Source organism: Lactuca saligna, chromosome 9, assembly GCF_052625555.1.
Source record: "Lactuca saligna cultivar CGN05327 chromosome 9, ASM5262555v1, whole genome shotgun sequence".
In the NCBI taxonomy this organism is placed as follows: Eukaryota; Viridiplantae; Streptophyta; class Magnoliopsida; order Asterales; family Asteraceae; genus Lactuca; species Lactuca saligna.
In genome coordinates, this window is record NC_136425.1 from 68,751,380 (window position 1) to 68,759,180 (window position 7,801).

Sequence of the window (7,801 nt, forward strand, 5' to 3'; positions counted from 1 at the left end):
TTGATCTTAGCTCTAATAAACTAGTGTTCACTATATTATCAGGTATTCAGATTCATGCAGATTTGTGTTCACTAACTACACAGAACAAGAATTTTAAGCAATCAAATGATTAATTTAAGCATGCTAGGTAAAATCAATCAATACAAACATATCACCAACAGGTAAAGTCAAATCTAATGCATTAAAACCATGATTTCCAACTTCATCTAGCTAATAGAATCAACTAGATTTAGTTGGACATCCTAACAGCTAAACAAACAAAAACTGTAATTAAAGACATGTTTAAGTGTACCAATCTATAAACCAAATTATGAATTTCTTCTTCCTTGGTGTTAAAACCAACTTCCAAATCTTCTTTTCCTCTGAAATTCGTCACCAGAAACCCTTCTAGGTCAGCCAAAAAGTCTCCCAAATCGTAATGGGCAAAGATATTTATATTCTCTCAAATTTACCGTTCACGTTGTGAGAATTTAAAACTCACGTCGTGAACTCGAAGTAATCGTGATCGGCAAGGATTCCTTCACCCGGATGCTTATCTTCTAACTCTTTCTACTCACGTCGTGAACCATCACCTGTTCACATCGTGAGTACGTCTTTTTTGGGTGTTTTTTCTTGTCTTTCAAGCCTTCAACCTCCAAAGTTCCATTCTTTAATGCTTTTAGTCCCTTTTCTTCAAAATGTCTTATTTTTTGTTGCAAAATATAATTTACCCTTATAAGTACCATTATTCTATGCAAATGACCAAAAAATATATATATAAAAATGTACTTAAATATTGCCTAAAAATATGTATAAATATGGCAATATCAAAATACCTCACAATTAGGCTTTGCTTGCCCTCAAGCAAATCTACTCATTTAAACTTAAACCTTCATCACTAGCATTACATAGAACAATCCAATTCCAGCTCAGCCATTATGCCAAGACCTCAACGCATGCATTTGTGTCTAAAAATTTTTCCTAAGTAACCCCCCTTAATTCTAAATACTCACAATCCTCATAAACATTTGCCCACTTCTTTTGAACAATGCTCGTTTTATGCAACCCTCTGAATCCATCCTCAGAAAGCTTACTTAACCTCAAAGTATTTTTGTAAAGTTACCCAAGCATACATAAACTAGAGAATTACAACTTTTAGAAGATACCACAACTTGGAGCTCTTGAATTCTTCTTTCTTTGATGTTTGATCTTTGACTTCTTTGAATTCACTTTCTTCATGATTTTTGGCATCTTCAACTTTCAACTTTGAGAATTTTGATCTTTTTTTTCTTCAAACTTGATACTTTTATGCTACAAAATTCTTCCATTTCTTTACTTTTGGTAATTTCTCTCTCTTTTTTTACATGTATCTCACTTTTTTTTATATCACACAAAAACCTACATGCTTAAGCAGGGGCGCTTAACTTCAACTTTTATTGGTTAAGACATATCTTTCCTGGATACATTTCAGGTTTAGGCTGCTACACATATTGCATTCCTCAAACTAAGCAGAGTTATGTTTTTATCCTATGATTTTACTAGAATAATGGAAGCTACAAATGCAATATGACGTGTATTGGCTCAACTAAAAATTTGAGCTCTTATCGGATCATCCAATATAACACTAGCAACTATAGTTCAAATTATTATTACTAGATTTAATTATTAAAAATTTCAAAATTTTACCAAATTATCTAGCAATTTACTTTTCTACCCCCTACCCCACACTTATTTCATACAATACCCTCATTTTATACTAAAAATAATATAAAGATTAAGAAAAGGGAGAAAAAGGAACAGACTCATCTGGGATAGAGGCGTGATCATCTCCAAAAGTGCGGATAGAATATGCATCTTAAATACAGACTTTGAGAACTAGAAACTTGGATCTAGAACACGCGAGATAAGTAATGTACCGGCAAAATATGGAATGGAGTCTTCAATCTTCAGCAAATGTGGTGCAAAAAAATGTTCAAAACGGATAGAACAATGTGGGAAAGCATACGCCACATTGCATGGTAAAGAAGATGAGCCATGATTATCTTCATAATACTCCCAAAAAGAATGATGGTGAACCACATAATGAGTATGGAAAAATAAGACTCCTTTTGTGAAAATTACAAAGTCATGACGTGAGTTTAGTAAAATTCACAATGTGAATTCGATGTCGAGCGGGCTCTGGAAAGTCACCATATACTGACTCACAAGGTGAATAACAAAAGATTCACGACGTGAAAACTGGAATCCCAGTAATATATTTCTTCTAACCTTTCTTTCAATTCTTATATTCATCCCCATGTCTTAATGGATTAAGACTCTGCTAACCCTATTAATTTCGACTCTTCTCTCTAACTTTCTTCTCGCTTGACTTACCCCACACTTAATTTAAATTATGGGTCTCGACTCTCGACTTTAAACACTCCCGGATAAACACATACGCACTCATATCTCGACATCCTTTGTATGCGCTCCTAGCAATGCTATAAAATAACAACCAAAGAAGAGAAAAGTAACATAATATCTTACTAGTTTTACAATCCCAAACAAATAAAAATAAAAACAAAATAAAACCAAACCAAACAAAACTAAAATAATAAAACTAAAATAAACGATCAATCATCCTCGTCATCCTCGTTTACCTCGCTAGTGCCCGCTCCGTCGCCTGTTGGCATCCACAGTTCTTCCCACGTAGGAATATAAGGGCATTGAGGTAGCATGGTGGGTGGTTGCACCACAGTCATATAAGAGAACATGGATTCAATCATTTGGGTGCTATAAGTCATCCCACCACGAAAATTATCCAAGTAAGAACCCACCCTAATTTGGAATGGGTCGGTGGGTATTCCACCCTCATATGGTTGGGGTCGTCCCATCTCCCCCTGGGGTTCTCACGTTCCTTCTTCGAGGCCTTGGTTGTTGCTTGGGCTCTTCGGTCGGTTGGTCCTCACCCTCGCTATCGTTGTGCGGTATCCCATAATGCGTCCCATAATTGACCACAACTCGTATGGTTTCAAGATATCCCATAGAAAATTTGTTCCCTTTTTTACACGTAAGTGTCCGTGTAACCGTGGGGATGAGCATGCCATAAGACTTGGCTAAGCGGGTGACAAAATGGCCACCACAGATTGGGCTCCCGGGTTGGGAACTCGCTGCATATTTTGCCAAGTAACGAGCCAAGAAGTAGGGGAGATTGCAACAAAACCACGGTTGTAAAATATACCACAAGAAAAATAAATTAATCTTGGTGACCTTATCTCCAAATTTTCTATGGTGGATGGAGAACGTGATCAGCCTGTGCAACAAACAGTGAACGAGTGATTTGATGCTGCTTTCTGGTGATACACCGGAGTTGAAAACACCAAAAGCGATATGGCTCCAAAATCCATATCCCGACATTTCCCCGGAATAAGTACGGGTAGCTTCCCGTAAGAACATAGAAAACTCGGGGTTCATGGTCTCGTTGGCCTCATATAAACCCATCTTCCATGAAAATTCGACCAAGCTACACTCTTTATATACCCCACCCAAACGAAAGACCAATGCTTGAGGGAAAGTAGGGTCTTGGACATTCTCGTGAAACGCCACGGTGGAAAAGAACTCAACACACAATTCCTTGTAGACTCTTTCTTGGATGGAGAACAAGTTACTCCATCCTTTGCATGTAAACGAATACCAGTTTCCCACAAAAGTTTTGGTAAGAAACAGGTTTAGTCTTTTAACTAGTCCAACCTCCCGAAACCTTTGCCAATTAACTGTTGGGGCAATAGCAAAATCTATGTTGTATAACCATCCCAATCTAGTGTTGTATTGGGTGAGCACGTCCCTAGATATATTTGTCAGGAATACGTAAAACGGGTGTAAATTAGCAATCCCGCCTTGGTTGTCACTAACCCCGTGTCTAGGTGTCATTTTACTTAAATGAGAGATTACGTAAGCACAAGAGTAAATTGTGTTTGAGTAAGGCCAAAATTGGATGGGGGAGGGGGACCAGGGAACCGTCTTCACTTTGTGAGGGTAGGAAAGTGGTTTGGTTAAAGGATTCTGAATTGTTTAAGTTGTTTTCCCATGTTCTTTCCGGATTCACGTCATGAGCACTTACGAACTCACGTCGTGAGTTGTTGTGGGCTAACGTGTTTGGGCCATTTAATTACACAATAATGGGCTAACATATTCATTTGTTTAAAATGTCCAACCCCATATGTTTTATGGGTTCACGAGGTGAATAGTATCGAACTCACCTCGTGAGTTATGTCTAAAGAAATCAAGCCTAATTGACAATTCTTTTTAATTGCTACTTAATTTAGGAACCCCACACTTAAATTTTACCACTTAATTTGTATTATTAGATGATTGAATGTCTAAAAATACAAAAACTAAACTAAATGCATAAAGGAAAAGAAAATTCGAACCGAGCTCGGGTTGCCTCACGAGAAGTACTTCTTTTTGAAGGAGTCGTAAGCCGATCTCCGTGCCTCCTACATTGAATCATTTGAAGAGTCCACCACTAGGATCTTTTGTTCATTGAAATGCCTTTTGTAAGCTTGAACTCATCTTTTGTACGCCTTTTTCGAATTTTCCTTTTTAGCTTTTACCTCGTCTCCATCAAGCTTGCGTTTAGTCCCTTTAGTCTCTACCTTACACTCCATAGCATCCTTCTCTTCTTTCACCATTGGATTTGTTACTTTTGAAGTAACCTCCTCTTCATCACTCATCATATCATCATCATCCTTGCTCACCCAAGAAGTTGGATTCGTGTAGGCAATGACTTCAACTAAAATTGGAATAGATGCTCTTGGTTTTGTTCTTTTAACTTCTTGAATTGTTTTGATTTCTTCTTCCATGATCTTCTCTAATTCTTCAAGTTCATTCTCTTCATCAATGTTGAAAATCTCTGCTTGAGCATGATCCCCTTGAAAGCCATCTTCTATCCCAAAAATTTCCTTTTCATTACCAACCCTCAAGGTGAGCTTAGACTCGCGTATATCAACAAGAGCTCCAGCAGTGTTAATTAACGGGCGACCAAGAATAATTGGTACATTGGGATCCTCTTTCATATCCAAAACCACAAAGTCTATTGGAAAAACGAATTTCCCAATTTTTACGAGAATATCCTCTACAATGCCTCGGGGTTGTGTCACTGAACGGTTCGCCATGTGAATAGTCATTTTTGTAGCCTTCAAGTTCTGAATATTTATTTTTTATAGAACGAGTAAGGCATCAAATTTATGCTAGCCCCAGAATTAGCTAAAGCATAAACCTTCATGTTATTCCCAAACTCACATGGAAGAGTGAGTCGTCCAGGATCCCCCATCTTCTTAGGTATCTCTCCTAATACAACTTTTGAGCTTTGTTCACTTACAATCACCTTAGAATTCTTTTTTAGTTGATGACGAGTGTCTAACAAGTCTTTTAAAAAAAATTCATATTCAGGAATTTTGGATAACATCTCGACAAAAGGAGTATTAATCGGGATACCCCACACGTGCTTAATAAACTCCAAATACTCTCTTTCCAGTAGACTAAGATTAGCTCGGGAAGGAAACGGTAGAGGTGGACGATATACCGGAACATTTTCTGAATTATTCAGTTCAGATCGGTCCCACAACGTGAATTTGGTAATTCAGCATAATTTTGACTTTCGATCTTTAATTTCTTCGGCTCTGGTTCGGGTTGTCTTGGCTCTACTTCTAATGCTTCTAGGAACTCATAGATGGCCTCTTCTTCAGTATCTATAGCCATTACATGGGCTTGTGTCTTCTTTTCAGGATTTTTTGGGAACATCTTCTCATTAACCAAAGTGGTAAGTTGACCAAGTTGTACTTCAAGGATATTGATGGAGGCTTGCTGATTTTTTTATTAATGTATGTTGCTCTATCATCATTGATTGATGATTCTTCATTATTATTCTTTGTTCTTCCATTGCAGCGTCAGTAGCATCATGTCTTTTTTCTGAAGCTTCCATAAATTTCATTAACATGTTCTCTATTCTGATTTCTTCTCAGTTGGTGGTTTTTCTTTTTTGGTAGAAGCCTCTGCCAGTTTGTCTATATTTTTCTTCCTTTTACTTCTTGTATTCATCATAGGGCAACCACTCTTTCTTTGGTTTCCTCCAGTCTTCATCATACTTGTCCCCACTTGAATAACAAACTTGAGCTTTCTTGTTTCCATATTCATCCAAGTTGCAATCTTTTGTCAAATGTGGGCCACTACATCTCTCGCAACCAACTCTAATTACATGAATTGATTGGTCCATTTGTGTCAATCTCCTCTCCATAGTGTTAAGCATTTCCATCACATCAGCCATCTCTTCAGTTTGTTCACCCCCAACTACTTTAATGCCTTCATTCCTTGGACTATGATATTCACGAGAGTGTTTTGCGAATTCTTCAACTAATTCCTTGAATTCGCTCAGATTTTTCTTTATAAGTGGTCCTTGAGAATGAATGAGTTGTCTTGTCATCACATTGACCTCGTCATAGAATATGGACACCTCTTGTTGAATGTTAAGGTCATGTTGAGGACAATTCCTTAACAACCCTTTGTAACGTTCCCAAGCTTCGTAAAGTGACTCCTCGGGGTTTTGCTCAAAATTAGCTATTGCCTTTTTGAGTTTAGCAATCTTGGATGGTGGACAGAATTGGTCTAAAAATTTCTCACGCATTTGAGCCCAAGTAGTTATTGTACCAGGTGGAAGTGCTTTTAACCAATCCTTTGCAGCCCCTTTAAAGGTAACGAGAAGCATCCTTAGCAAGACGGTGTCTCTGTTAACATTTAGGACATTGAAGTAATCAGCAATGTCGTTCACTTCATCTAAGTGCATTAACACATCCTCATGATCCTTTCCATAGAATGGGATATCCTTTAGTGCGGAAAGGATATGTCCCTTCAGCTTGAATGTGGCAGTGGCAGGGATTGCAGGTTGTACTAAGCCTGGAACAACATCATCTCGAATTCTCTTTCTGTAAGCTCCCATGGACATTTCTTCAATATTTTCCATCTAGTTCCTTGGCTCGTTCTTGGGTTCACTTGTATGTTCTTCAAATTCAGGCTCGGTATCATATTCAAATTCAGTTTGGCCAGGTATTTGATCCAAGTGTTCAAGCTTGCTCTTGTTCTTAGAATATGAACTTGATTCCCTGTTTTCTTCCCTGATTTCTTTGAGAACACTGATTTGAATTCTTGTAAAGGTGTCTTCCTTAGTGTTTGATCTTCTTTCATGCTCTTGTCCTTCTTTTTTTGAATTGCATACTCGGGATCTTCAAATGGTATCGCCAAAGGGGTGTTAGAGACTCTGGTCATGAACTCCTATAAAAAAATAAAAAAAAATAAAACGTAAAATTGAACTAAGAAAAACTAACTGAAATAAACAAAACTAAGGACTTCAGAATTCACGTCATGAATCTAAAAGGTTCACGTTGTGAATCCTGTAATGCAGAGAATAAAAAAAAACAGAAAAGTAACTTCTTGCAGGTTTTACACTACAAAAAGGATCGATTAATTTAAAACAAACAAACTAATAATTAACTAAGTCGTTCCCCGGCAACGATGCCAAAAACTTGATATGCATGCAAGTACCCACTAATTTTATAATTTATAACCTAACTAACTTAACTAACTAAAATGCACCTAGGCAGTGTACCGAGTCGAATTATAGAATAGTTTGGTAAGTCGGGTGTCGATCACAGGGAACGGTGTTGACTAATTAATTTATTTACTACTAAACTAACCTAATTACTAGCAAAGGAAGGGGTTTTATCTAATTTTGCAAGTTTAGATGAACTTAATTCTTTAACAAAAACTCAATCAATAAACAAACACTTTT

At 37.3% G+C, this 7,801-nt stretch overlaps 1 non-coding gene across 1 annotated transcript; it reads left to right on the forward strand.

Annotated features, from left to right (window-relative positions):
* The first annotated feature begins 6,485 nt into the window (after positions 1-6,485).
* LOC145019011 (small nucleolar RNA R71) lies at positions 6,486-6,592 on the forward strand. Its single transcript, XR_013667331.1, has one exon. It is a non-coding gene; the product is annotated as a small nucleolar RNA R71 (small nucleolar RNA).
* The last annotated feature ends 1,209 nt before the right edge of the window (positions 6,593-7,801 follow it).